At 49.1% G+C, this 13,581-nt stretch overlaps 2 protein-coding genes across 6 annotated transcripts in view; one reads left to right on the top strand and one right to left on the bottom strand.

Annotated features, from left to right (window-relative positions):
• FCSK (fucose kinase) overlaps positions 1-4,293 on the bottom strand; it is a 28,904-nt gene extending 24,611 nt beyond the window's left edge. Inside the window, exons 1-3 of one of the 5 annotated variants that reach the window (XM_017868739.1) lie at positions 4,133-4,293; positions 3,507-3,671; positions 180-242 (exon numbers count right to left, since the gene is read on the bottom strand). The gene's annotated coding sequence lies outside the window, so the exon portion shown is untranslated. The other 4 variants (XM_017868740.1, XM_017868738.1, XM_017868741.1 and 1 more) reach the window with 4 other exon arrangements.
• Positions 4,294-4,547: 254 nt separating this feature from the next.
• The window catches only part of ST3GAL2 (ST3 beta-galactoside alpha-2,3-sialyltransferase 2), an 84,021-nt gene continuing 74,987 nt past the window's right edge, over positions 4,548-13,581 (top strand). Inside the window, exons 1-2 of the mRNA XM_017868745.1 lie at positions 4,548-4,652; positions 4,985-5,026. The gene's annotated coding sequence lies outside the window, so the exon portion shown is untranslated. The remainder of the gene's footprint in view (positions 4,653-4,984; positions 5,027-13,581) is intronic.

Here is a 13,581-nt window from a genome sequence, read left to right as displayed (position 1 = left end):
GGGAGGAAGGGAGGGAGGGAGGGAGGGAAGAAAAGCCACTAGGACTGAGCACTCTGGACCACAGTTAAGGTGCTGTGATTTTTTGTATCCTGACAACACCCTTAGGGCCTGCAAGATAAATATTATCTCCTATTATCTCCACTTCACAGAGACCAGGAATAGTCAAAGTTGCAACATACCTGGATCGTTCAGATTCTTATTCAGCTGATGGTGATAATGTTATCTGGTTCCAAGCAAAGGCACTGAAAGACAGCAAGAGGCCAGGCACGGTGGCTCACACCTGTAATTCCAGCACTTTGGAAGGCGAAGGCAGGTGGATCGCTTGAGCCCAGGAGTTTGAGACCAGCCTGAGCAACATGGCAAAACCCCATCCCTACCAAAAACACACACCCACACACACACACAAATTAGCCGGGCATAATGACTGTGCCTATAGTCCCAGCTACTCAGTAGGCTGAGGTGGGAGCGTTGCTTCAGCCCTGGGGGCAGAGATTGCAATAAGCTGGCACCACTGCATTCCACCCTGGGTAACAAAGCCAGACCCTGTCTGGAAAAAAAAAAAAAAAAAGACAGCAAGAAAGAAATCCTTGAAATGGCAGGATGTGGTGGTTCACGTCCGGAATCCCAGCACTTTAGGAGGCCAAAGTAGACAGATCACTTGAGGTCAGGGGTTCAAGGCCAGCCTGGCCAACATGGCAAAACCCCATCTCTGTTAAAAGTACAAAAATTAGCTGGGTGTAGTGATGTGCGCTTGTAGTCCCAGCTACCCAGGAGGCTGAGGCAGGAGAATCACTTGAACCCACGAGGCGGAGGCTGCAGTTAGCCAAGATCGTGCCACTGCACTCTAGCCTGGGCAACACAGTGACTCTGTCTCAAGAAAAAAAAAGAAAGAAATGCCCCAAAGAGAGTCCAGTGGCCCAGAAGGTCTGAGCCTAGTCTTCATCTCAGCACAGTACTGGAGAGACATGGGCAGGTGACAGGTCATGGCCAGAGTGGGGAGGGTATCCCTTACTAATGACAGGGGCAGAGAAACAGTCCTGGGTTGAGTATCAGTCCCAAAAGTCTCTGTCCCCATCTCTACCTCTTCCTGTAGGATCCTAGGCAAGTTACTTAACCTTTTTTTCTTTTTTTTTTTAATTCTTTTATTTTTTATTTATTTATTTTTTTTGAGACGGAGTCTTGCTCTGTCGCCCAGGCTGGAGTGCAGTGGCCGGATCTCAGCTCACTGCAAGCTCCGCCTCCCGGGTTTACGCCATTCTCCTGTCTCAGCCTCCCGAGTAGCTGGGACTACAGGCGCCCGCCACCTCGCCCGGCTAGTTTTGTATTTTTTAGTAGAGACGGGGTTTTACCAGGTTAGCCAGGATGGTCTCGATCTCCTGACCTCGTGATCCGCCCGTCTCGGCCTCCCAAAGTGCTGGGATTACAGGCTTGAGCCACCGTGCCTGGCCCTCTTTTTTTTTTTTAGATGGGATCTCGCTCTGTCGCCCAGGCTGGAGTGCAGTGGCACAATCTTGGCTCACTGCAACCTCCACCTCCCAGGTTCAAGCGATTCTCCTGCCTCAGCCTCCCAAGTAACTGGAACTACAGGCGCCCACCACCATGCCTGGAGAATTTTTTGTATTTTTAGTAGAGACAGGGTTTCACCATGCTGGCCAGGCTGGTCTCGAACTCCTGACCTTGGGATCCGCCCGCCTCGGCCTCCCAAAGTGCTAGGATTACAGGCATGAGCCACTGCACCCAGCAGTTACTTAACCTCTCTAAGCCTTAGTTTCCTAATCTGAAATTTAAGGCCAAAGACATCAACTTCCCAGGACTGTTTTCAACATGAACTACAATGTAAAGTATGTGGCACACACCAGTGACTCAATGAATGATAGATCTTTCCAGCCAGGCAAGGAAGCAGGAGAGTTTAACCTGTCCCTGAAGGAGGAAGGACTGGAAGCTCTCAAACATTCTCTGAGTTAAAGATTGCCCTGAAGAAGAAAAAAATCAGGGAAGGCCTGGGGAATCAAGCAAGGCTAAGGGGCATCCCCTGAGAGATTAACACAAAAGGTAAAATGATACAGGTAGCTAATACATATGGAGTGCTTTTTTCAGGCACTATGGCAAAGGCACATCAGTGTCACTTCATACGACCTACCCATCAGTCCTAAGAATTGGCTCTTATCTCACTGAAGCTCTAGACATGAAAACTGTAGTTTAAAAAGCAGAAACACTGGGCGCCGTGGCTCACGTCTGTAATCCCAGCACTTTGGGAGGCCGAGGTGGGTGGATCACGAGGTCAGGAGATCGAGACCATCCTGGCTAACATGGTGAAACTCCTTCTCTACTAAAATTGTAAAAAAAATTAGCCGGGCATGGTGGCGGGCGCCTGTAGTCCCAGCTACTTGGGAGGCTGAGGCAGGAGAATGGCGTGAACCCAGGAGGCAGAGCTTGCAGTGAGCCGAGATCGTGCCCCTGCACTCCAGCCTGGGCGACTGAGCGAGACTCGTCTCAAAAAAAAAAAAGCAGAAACATAGTCATTAGGTTGGCGCAAAAGTAATTTTGCCTTTTGCCATTCCTTTAAAAGTACAGGCAGGCTAGGTTTTTGTTTTGTTTTGTTTTGGAGAAACACGGTCCAGCTCTGTCACCAGAGGGTGGAATGCAGTGGTGTGATCACAGCTCACTGCAGCCTCAAACTCCTAGGTTCCAGCGATCCTCCAATCCCAGCCTCCCAAGTAGCTGGGACTATGCATGAGTCCTGATAGTTTTTATTTTTTGTTGAGATAAGGTCTCGCTTTGTTGCCCAGGCTGACCTACAACTCCCGGACTCAAGTAATCCTCCCGCCTTGACCTTCCAAAGTGTTGGGATTATAGGTGTGAGCCACCATGCCTGGCTTTTTTGTTTTTCATTTTTTGCTTTTTTTTTTGAGAGACTCTCACTCTGTCGCCAGGCTGGAGTGCAATGGCATGATCTCGGCTCACTGCAATCTCCACCTCCTAGGTTCAAGCGATTCTCCTGCCTCAGCCTCCCAAGTAGCTGGGATTACAGACGTGCACCAACACGCCCAGGTAATGTTTGTATTATTAGTAGGGACGGGGTTTTACCATGTTGGCCAGGATGGTCTCAAACTCCTGACCACAGGTGATCCACCAGCTTCGGCCTCCCAAAGTGCTGGGATTACAGGCGTGAGCCACCTCACCCGGTTTTTTTTTTTTTTTAATTAATAGTTTGCTGGAGTTACACAATCTCAAGAGGTACTGAGAAAGTGTGCCCTAAGGCTCTAAGGTTCGTTTTTTGTCTGTTTGTTTGTCTGAGTCATAGTCTCGCTCTGTCGCCCAGGTTGGAGTGCAATGGCATGATCTCGGCTCACTGCAACCTCCACCTACTGAGGTCAAGAGATTCTCCTGCCTCAGCCTCCCAAGTAGCTGGGATTACAGGCATGAGCCTTGGCGCCCGGCCTCTACCCACTTTCAATAGAGCTTCATCTGCTGAGATCAAGTTGAAATATTTTTAGTGTCCTCACCTCCACGCTGTCCAAGACTGGGATAAGGTTGAGGAGCCAGAGAGAGAATAAAGTACTAAGAACTCTTCATATGAACCTTTTGAAGACAGGTGGGTCAGGGACTGCACATTTTATAACTTTAAAGAGGAAAAAAAAAGCTCACGGAGGACTCTGATTTGCTGCCTTCTGAAATAACAGACCGAAAGAAGTTAATTGGGAGTAAAATCGTGTTGTAAATTATCCAACAGCGTATCATTGAGATTCGTGCATAATACTGAGCCCTGGCCGGGTAAACTAAGGCAGAAGAAGCGGCCTCAAAGTAAAATCAGAGCAGCGCCGGCATCCAGGGTCCCACCTGCCTCAGGGTGAGGATCCTCTGAGGTCCGCATCCCTCCTGGTCCCAGCCGCCCGCAGGTCCCGCCGCACCAGCCGGGGCCCGGGGCTCCTCTTGGAAGACCCAGGCCAAGGGGACGCGGGAGCGCAGAAACCCTTGTGGGCTCCCGGGGACACCGCAAAGCTCCCGGGGACTCTTCCCTGTCAGGACTCGGGCGGCCCGCGGCACGACTCGATGCTCCCAGTCAGTGAGGGTGCACAGGGAAGCTGCTGGGGCTCAGAGGCCCTGCGGGGACCCTCGCGGACTAACGTACCTGCCGCGCTGGGAAATATAGTTTCACCTCCGCGCCCCGCCTGGCCAGGCCCCCGCCTGGCATAAGACACTCGGAGCCACCGCACGGGCCAGCGTGGGTGGCCGGGGCAGCGCTTTCCTGAAGTGCAGCGGGGCTGCGATCCGGAAGGGAGGTGGGAAGAGGGCCGCTCCAGGACCCACGAAACTACAACTCCCAGAGGACCTACACGCCTTAAAGACACAGGCCCTTTTTCTGGGACTCGCGGATCCAGGTTAATGTGTTGCTTTTTTGTTTGTTTGTTTTCTGGTTTGGGTTTGTTTATTTGTTTTTTTTTAACCCCTTCTGGACGGCACCAAGAGCTGTCGCTTTCCTCGGGAGAGAAATCCACTGATGAAGGGGAAAAAAAATCACAATTTGCCCAAGCGGAAGCAGCTGCCATTGGATTTGCAGTTAGAAGGGTTTGCGCTGGTTTCCTCACGTGGGTCCTTTGTGAAGAAACTTTCCAACTCCGTAGTGGGGAGAGGATCTGCGGAGCTTTCGGGTAAGTTGTGAATGGTAGCACTGATTGTCATAGATGAAAATTGGAAATACTCCTGAGTGTCTCTCTCTAGGTTACTATGTGAAAGGAAAATAAATGTCAGGACCCCAAAGTCACTAAGCCAAAGGGAAAAGTCAAGCCGGGAACTGCATCAGGCAAACCTACCTCCCATTTTATTCCTAAACAAGATAACTACAAAGATAAAAAAGCTAGATATGGCCTGGCTCTCACAATTTGCCCACTAGGAAATTCCTTGTGTGCCCCAAAATCTGTACCCTCAAACAGTTCTGTGAAATTTCACTCTGACAATGTGAATTGATCACTTATCTTCACAGGTGCTGGACTTTGACAGAACTCAAACTCATTTCTCTGCTCAGGTGAGATAAATGCATATCTCATTGCTTCCTCTGCCCTATGTTTATTTTTCTTATGTAAAGATGCAAATTCACTAAGCTAGATGAAAGCATAAGTGACTACTAGTCCTCTATCCCCCTCTCACATGTGAAAGGCTGATCAAAGGCTCAGAAGAATGCATTTGCCTCTTACCTACCCATGCCTTTAAAAAATTTCCTCTTTCAGGCCAGGCGCGGTGGCTCACGCCTGTAGTTCCAGACCTTTGGGAGGCCGAGGCGGGTAGATCACAAGGTCAGGAGTTCGAGACCAGCCTGGCCAATATGGTGAAACCCTGCCTACTAAAAATACAAAAATTAGCTGAGCGTGGTGTTGCATGCTTGTAGTCCCAGCTGCTTGGGAGGCTGAGGCAGGAGAATCGCTTGAACCCGGGAGACAGAGGTTGCAGTGAGCTGAGATTGTGCCACTGCACTCCAGCCTGAGCAACACAGCAAGGCTCCATCTCAAAAAAAAAATTTTCCTCTTTCCCCAATATCTGACCTTTCTCATATTGAAGGCCTCAAAATCATCTTTGGAGAAAGGTACAGACCTGTCTTCCAGGTACACACATTCTTTGGCAAAATAAACTTGTAAATTGATTGAGACCAGTCTCAGGTGCCTTTCGGTTTACAGCTGGAAAACTAGGCATATCCATGCAAGACAGATCTATATGTTCAGTAGGGAGTGATGTTCAGGACCTCATGTTAAGGGAAAAGCAGCAAGTTGTACAGTAACATGTATGGGAAGCCTCTAGAATCAAAAATAGTGTTTATGGATAGACAGTGTGTGGATACACAGGAACAGGACCGGAAAGGAATGCATGTTAGGGAGAGACTGCTAAGGGTGGGAACAAGTAGGGAGAACTTGAGCTTTATCTGTATTGTTTGAATTTTTCTTACAAGAATGTACTTTCCAAATCTGTTGTTAATAAGGAGCCTAAGGCTAGGCACAGGGGCTCACACCTGTAATCCCAACACTTTGGGAGGCCAAGGTCGGAGCATGGCTTGAGCTTGGGAGTTCAAGACCAGCCTGGGAAACATAGCAAGACCCCATCTCTAAAATATACATAAATTAGAGCCGAGTAAGGTGTCTCATGCCTGTAATCCCCGCACTTTGGGAGGCCAAGGCAGGCAGAAAACTCTGGGTCAGGAGTTCAAGATCAGCCTGGCCAATTTTTTTGTTATTGTTGTTTTGACACAGAGTCTCACTCTGTTGTCCAGGCTGGAGCACAGTGGTGCAATCTCAGCTCACTGCAACCTCCGCCTCCCAGGTTCAAGTGATTCTCTTGCCTCAGCCTCCCGAGTAACTGGGATTACAGGTGTGTGCCACCATGCCCAGCGAATTTTTGTATTTTTAGTAGAGACAGGGTTTCGCCATGTTCAGGCTGGTCTTGAACTCCTGACCTCAGGTGATCCACCCGCCTCAGCCTCCCAAAGTGCTGGGATTACAAGCGTGAGCCATTGTGCCCAGCCAGTGGCCAATTTTTAAACATGAAAATTAGTCAGGTGTGGTGACGGGCGCCTGTAATCCAGTTATTCAGCAAGCTGAGTCAGGAGAGTCATTCGAAGCCAGGAGGCAGAGATTGCAGTGAGCTGAGATTGTGCCACTGCACTCCAGCCTGGGTGACAGAGTGAGATTCTGTCTCAAAAAATAAAATAAAATATATATAAATTTACAAAATAAGGAAGCTGAGAGGCCCTGAAGTCAGTCATAATGGAGATGGACCCAGCTCTAACTCTGTGTAACCGTCTATAAAGTAGCTGAATAATAGTATCAAATGTCTGAAATTGTCATGAGGGTAGGATAAATGCTTGACTCTATAGTAAATGCTCAAAAAGTACTAACCGTTATAATTACTGTCATTATTCCCATCTTGCTCCATTCAAGCAGGATGTTTGGTTTGTTCACCATTGTATCCTCAGGCCCTAGAACAGTGCTGAGGACATAGTAGGTGGTTAAAAACAACTGGTTGGCCGGGTGCAGTGGCTCACACCTGTAATCCCAGCACTTTGGGAGGCAGAGGCAGGAAGATCACCTGAGGTCAGGAGTTTGAGACCAGCCTGGCCAACATGGTGAAATCCCTTCTCTACTAAAAATACAAAAATCAGCCTGGCATGGTGGTGGGCACCTGTAATCCCAGCTACTCAGGAGGCTGAAGCAGGAGAATCGCTTGAATCTGGAAGGCAGAGGTTGCAGTGAGCTGGGATCGCACCACTGCACTCCAGCCTGGCAACAGAGTAAGACTTCGTCTAAAAAAAAAAACAACTGGTTGAATCAATGAAGAGCAACCTCCTGCTCAGCTCCCACCACCCGCCTCCTATTCACACTCTCTGCTTCCCTCAGTCTTCTCCCACTAGAGTCATCCCCTGTCTACACTTGCCCCAGGTCTCATCCTCCTTCTCCCACTTCAGTGCCTGCTGTTTCTTCTGTGAACCCAGGAGGCCTCCAGGGAGGTGATGAGCTGCCTCCCACTGCTGCTGTTCTCAGCAATGCAGGTCCCAGGCTCCGCAGTGAAGTGGGAGGCAGGGATGCCTGCAACTGCAGCTTTGGCGGGGGCTCAAGAAAACAGAATGTGCCCCCAAGGAGCTCAGAGGCAAAGGGCTCCACCCTGCCTTCTGGGGCAGTATGGTTGGCAGAGGAGAGGTAGCTTTTTCCAGGCTGCTCTGGCACCTCCCTGCCTGAGAAGCAAAGAAACTCCAGGAACGTTTTTAGTAAAATGAAACCCTCAGTGCAGCAGCAGACACAAAAATCTGTACATGGTTTCACCATCTGGGGTACGCAGAGCCATTAGACATACACACACACACATGCTCACACACTCTGTGTTACAAAATACAGCACAGTCGGCCGGACATGGTGGTTCACGCCTGTAATCCCAGCACTATGGGAGGCTGAAGCGGGAGGATCATGAGGTCAGGAGTTCGAGACCAGCCTGGCCGACACAGTGAAACCTGTCTCTACTAAAAACGCAAAAAATGAGTGGGGATGGTGGCAGGCGCCTGTAATCCCAGCTACTCAGGAGGCTAAGGCAGAAGAATTGCTTGAAACCAGGAGGCGGAGGTTGCAGTGAGCAGAGATCATACCATTGCACTCCAGCCTGGGCAACAAGAGTGAAACTCCGTCTCAAAATAATAATAATAATACAATAAACAAAATAGAGCAGAGTTGGTTGGGCATGGTGGCTCATGCCTATAATCCCAGCACTTTGGGAGGCCTAGGCGGGCATATCATTTGAGGTCAGGAGTTCGAGACCAGCCTGGCCAAAATGGTGAAACTCTGTCTCAAAATACAAAAATTAGCTGGGCGTGCTGGCGCATGCCTGTAATCCCAGCCCCTCAGGAGGCTGAGGCAGGAGAATCGCTTGAACCCAGGAGGCAGAAAATACAGTGAGCCAAGATCATGCCACTATACTCCTGCCTGGTGACATGGAGAGATTCCATTTCCAAAAATAAATAAAATAAAAATAAAATAGAGCAGAATTTAGTGAATAAATCCAAGGATTAAACTTAGACAAACCCGCCCAGCTCCCACCACTTTCTTTTTTTTTCTTTTTCTTTCTTCTCTCTTTTGAGGGTCTCACTCTGTTGCCCAGTTTGGAGTGCAGTGGTGCAATCACAGCTCACAGCAGTCTCCAGCGCCTGGGCTCAAGTGATCCTCCCGCCTCAGCCTCCCAAGTAGCTGGGACTATAGATGTGTGCCACCACACAGGGTCTTGCTATGTTGCTGAAGCTGGTCTCGAACAGCTGGGTGCAAGCAATCCTCCTGCCTTGGCCTCCCAAAGTGCTGAGATTACAGGCATGAGCCACCACACTTAGCCCTTTAAAAACATTTTTTTTTTCTTACACCATAGAGACTGGGTCTCACTACGTTGCTCAGGCTGGTCCTTTTTTTCTTTTTTGAGATGGAGTCTCGCTGTGTCTCCCAAGCTGCAGTGCAGTGGCAGAATCTCGGCTGACTGCAACCTCTGCCTCCCGGGTTCAAGTGATTCTCCTGCCTCAGCCTCCAGAGTATTACAGGCACGCACCACCATGCCTGGCTAATTTTTGTATTTTTAGTAGAGATGGGGTTTCACCATGCTAGCCAGGCTGCTCGAACTCCTGACCTCAGGTGATTTGCCTACTTCAGCCTCCCAAACTTCTAGGATTACAGACATGAGCCACCACTCTTGGCCTCCAGCCTGGTCTTGAACTCCTTGGCTCAAGCGATCCTCCCACCTCAGGATCCAAAAGTGCTGGGATTACTGGTGTGAGCCACCACACCTGGCCTCTCATCACTTTCTAACCCTGTGGGCAAGCCACTCAACCTCTTTGAGCCCGGCTTCCTTATCTGTGAGATTAAAATAGAATTTACCAAATCAGGTTGTTGGGAGGGTTTAATGAGCTAATGCACATAAAGTGTTTAGTGCAGTGCCTAGTACAGTGTAGGCATCCAAAATCCTTATTGTTAAACAAACAATCTACTGCCAGAATGTGAGGGTCCAGGTCTGGGAGGGAGGACTTCTTGGAGAAGGTGAAATCTTCAGGCCCCTGATGAGATGTGTGGCTGTTACTGGTAGCAGAAATTCCCTCTGGGTGCCAGGACTGCCCATAGGGATATCTTAGTTTGGGTCCCTAGATGCAGAGCCTGAGACACGAATTCTTGTGTAAGCGATTTCCTAGGGGAGTGGGGAAAGCAGAATAGGGCAGGGAAAGAAGCCAAGTAAAGATGTGAGTTCACCTAAGTTTTGCCTCAATCTGATTGAACAGGGAGCTCTGGAGTATAAAATGCAATCCAGGCCGGGTGCGATGGCTCACACCTGTAATCCCAGCACTTTGGGAGGCTGAGGCGGGCGGGTCACCTGAGTGCAGGAGTTCCAGATCAGTCTGGCCAATATGGAGAAACCCTGTCTCTACTAAAAATACAAAAAGTAACCCAGAATGGTGACATGTGCCTGTAATCCCAGCCACGCAGGAGGCTGAGGCAAAAGAATGGCTTGAAACCAGGTGGCGTAGGCTGCAGTGAGCTGAGACAGCGCCACTGCACTCCAACCTGGATGACAGAGCCAGACTCTGGATCCCCTCACCCTCAAATAAAAGCCAGTTCCTTGGCACTGGAGGAAGAAAACTAAAAAAGAAAAAAAAAAAAAGGCCCAGCACAGTGGCTCATGCCTGCAATCCTAGCACTTTGGGAGGTCAAGGAGGGCAGATCACCTGAGGTCAGAAGTTCGAGACCAGCTGACCAACATGGAGAAACCCCATCTCTACTAAAAATACAAAAATTAGCCGGGTGTGGTAGTGGTCACCTGTAATCCCAGCTACTTGTGAGGCTAAGGCAGGAGAATTACTTGAACCTGGGAGGCGGAGGTTGCAGCGAGTCAAGATTGTGCCACTATGTTCCACCCTGGGGGATACAGCGAAACTCTGTCTCAAAAAAACAAAAAAAAAAAGAAGGCCAGGCGTGGTGGCTCATGCCTGTAATCCCAGCACTTTGGGAGGCTGAGGCGGGCGGATCACGAGGTCACGAGATTGAGACCATTTTGGCCAACATGGTGAAACCCCATCTATACTAAAAATACAAAAAGTTACCTGGGCATGGTGGCCCGTGCCTATAATCCCAGCTACTTGGGAGGCTGAGGCAGGGGAATTGCTTGAACCTGGGAGGCAGAGGTTACAGTGAGCTGAGATCTCGCCACTGCCCTCCAGCTTGGTGACAGATCAAGATTCTGTCAAAAAAAAAAAAAAAAAAAAAAAAAAAAAAAAAAAAAAACAAGCCGGGCGCGGTGGCTCACGCCTGTAATCCCAGCACTTTGGGAGGCAGAGGCAGAAGGATCACGAGGTCAAGAGATCGAGACCATCCTGGCTAACATGGTGAAACCCGGTCTCTACTAAAAATACAAAAATTCAGCCGGGTATGGTGGCAAGCACCTGTAGTCCCAGCTACTCAGGAGGACAAGATAAGAGAATCACTTGAACCCGGGAGGCGGAGGTTGCAGTGAGCCGAGATCATACCACTGCACTCCAGCTTGGGCAACAGAGCAAGACTCGGTCTCAAAAAGAAAAAAAAAACACCAGTTCCCTGCTTTAAAATAGTTTATAGTTTATTATCTAATGAAGTTATATAAACAAAAGACACCATGAACCACAGCTTCCTTAATTCCATTCATTTGATTTCATTTCAATTTGATTGGTTTTTGCATGTGTATTTTTTTTCTTTTTTTTTTTTTTTCTTACAGACCGGATCTGGCCCTGTAGCCCAGGCTGGAGTGCAGTGGCACGATCATAGCCCAGTCTAACCTCACATTCCTGGGCTCAAGGGATTCTGCTGCCTCAGCCTCTCAACTCGATAGAACTATAAGCTCTTGCCACCCTGCCCAACTAAATTTTATTTATTTTATTTTATTTATTTATTTAAAAAAAATTTTTTTTGACAGAGTCTTACTCTGTCACCCAGACTGCAGTGTAGTGGCACGATCTCAGCTCACTGCAACCTCTGCCACCTGAGTTCAAGTGATTCTCCTGCCTCAGCCTCCCGAGTACCTGGGATTACAGGTGTCTGTCACTGCACCTGGCTAATTTTGTGTGTGTGTGTGTGTGTGTGTGTGTGCACACGATGGAATCTCGCTCTGTCGCCCAGGCTGGAGTGCAGTGGAGCAGTCTCGGCTCATTGCAGCCTCCGCCTCCCGGGTTCAAGTGATTCAACCTCCTGCCCCAGCTTCCCGAGTAGCTGGGATTAAAGCGCGTGCCACCATGCCCAGCTAATTTTTTAATTTTTAGTAGAGACGGGGTTTCACCATGTTGGGCAGGCTGCTCTCAAACTCTTGACGTCGTGATCAACCCACCTCAGCCTCCCAAAGTGCTGGAATTACAGGCGTGAGCCACCGCACCAGGCCAAATTTTAAACGTTTTGTAAAAGCAAAGTTTCCCTATATTGCCCAGGCAGTTCTCCAGCTCTTGGGCTCAAGTGAGCCTCTCAAAGTGCTGGGATTATAGGAGTGAGCCACTGTGCTCTTGTTCTTACCATGCTGCAACAAATATCCTTCTCTATGTATAACTTTGAACATATACAAATAGGATACTTTGTTAGAAAGTAAATTGCTAGTGCCGGGCACAGTGGTTCACGCCTGTAATCCCAGTACTTTGGGAGCCCCAGGTGGATGAATCACAAGATCAGGAGTTCAAGACCAGCCTGACCAAGATGGTGAAACCCCATCTGTACTAAAAATACAAAAAAATTAGTTGGGCGTGGTGGCACATGCCTGTAATCTCAGCTACTGAGGAGGCTGAGGCTCAGAATTGCTTACACCTGGGCGGCGGAGCATGCAGTGAGCCGAGATTGTGCCACTGCACTCCAGCCTGGGTGACAGAGCGAGACTCTGTCTCAAAAAAAAAAAAAAAAAAAAAAAAAAAAAAAGACAGAAAAGAAAAAAGAAAAGAAATTGCTAGGTCAAATGGTTTGTGCATTTGTAATTTTGAAGATATTACCATCATACAGGTGGCACAGATTTCCAGTTACACTAGCAGTGGATAAGAATGCCCCACAGGCCAGTCGTGGTGGCTCACGCCTGTAATTCCAGCACTTTGGGAGGCCAAGGCGGGTGGATCATGAGGTCAGGAGATCGAGACCATCCTGACTAATACAGTGAAACCCCACCTCTACTAAAAATACAAAAAATTAGCCAGGCGTGGTGGCGGGCACCTATAGTCCCAGCTACTGGGGAGGCTGAGGCAGGAGAATGGCATGAACCCAGGAGGCGGAGCTTGCAATGAACACAGATCGTGCCACTGCATACTCCAGCCTGGGCAACAGGGCGAGACTCCGTCTCAAAAAAAAAAAGAATGCCCCACAGTCTTACCAAGATAGTTATCAAGCTTTTTGCTTGTTGCCAATCTGGTAGGTGAAAAATGATATCTCAGTGTGGTGATTTTCATCTGCATTTCTTTCATTAAGAGTGATGGCTGGGCGCAGTGGCTCACGCCTGTAATCCCAGCACTTTGGGAGGCTGAGGCAGGCGGATCACGAGGTCAGGAGATCAAGACCATCCTGGCTAACACGGTGAAACCCCGTCTCTACTAAAATACAAAACTTAGCCGGGGCCGGGCGCGGTGGCTCAAGCCTGTAATCCCAGTACTTTGGGAGGCCGAGACGGGCAGATCACGAGGTCAGGAGTTCGAGACCATCCTGGCTAACACTGTGAAACCCCGTCTCTACTAAAAAATACAAAAAACTAGTCGGGCGAGGTGGCGGGCGCCTGTAGTCCCAGCTACTCGGGAGGCTGAGGCAGGAGAATGGCGTAAACCCGGGAGGCGGAGCTTGCAGTGAGCTGAGATCCAGCCACTGCACTCCAGCCTGGGCGACAGAGCGAGACTCCGTCTCAAAAAAAAAAAAAAACTTAGCTGGATGTGGTAGCGGGCGCCTGTAATCTTAGCTACTCGGGAGGCTGAGGCAGAAGAATGCCGTGAACCTGGAAGGCAGAGATTGCAGTGAGCTGAGATCACGCCAGTGAATTCCAGCCTGGATGACAGTGCCAGACTCCGTCTCAACAAAAAAAAAAAAAAAAAAAAAA

Source organism: Rhinopithecus bieti, unplaced genomic scaffold (assembly GCF_001698545.2).
Source record: "Rhinopithecus bieti isolate Rb0 unplaced genomic scaffold, ASM169854v2 scaffold_2574, whole genome shotgun sequence".
In the NCBI taxonomy this organism is placed as follows: domain Eukaryota; kingdom Metazoa; phylum Chordata; class Mammalia; order Primates; family Cercopithecidae; genus Rhinopithecus; species Rhinopithecus bieti.
The sequence above is the reverse complement of the archived record's forward strand: the minus strand, read 5'-3'. Positions and strand labels throughout refer to the sequence as shown.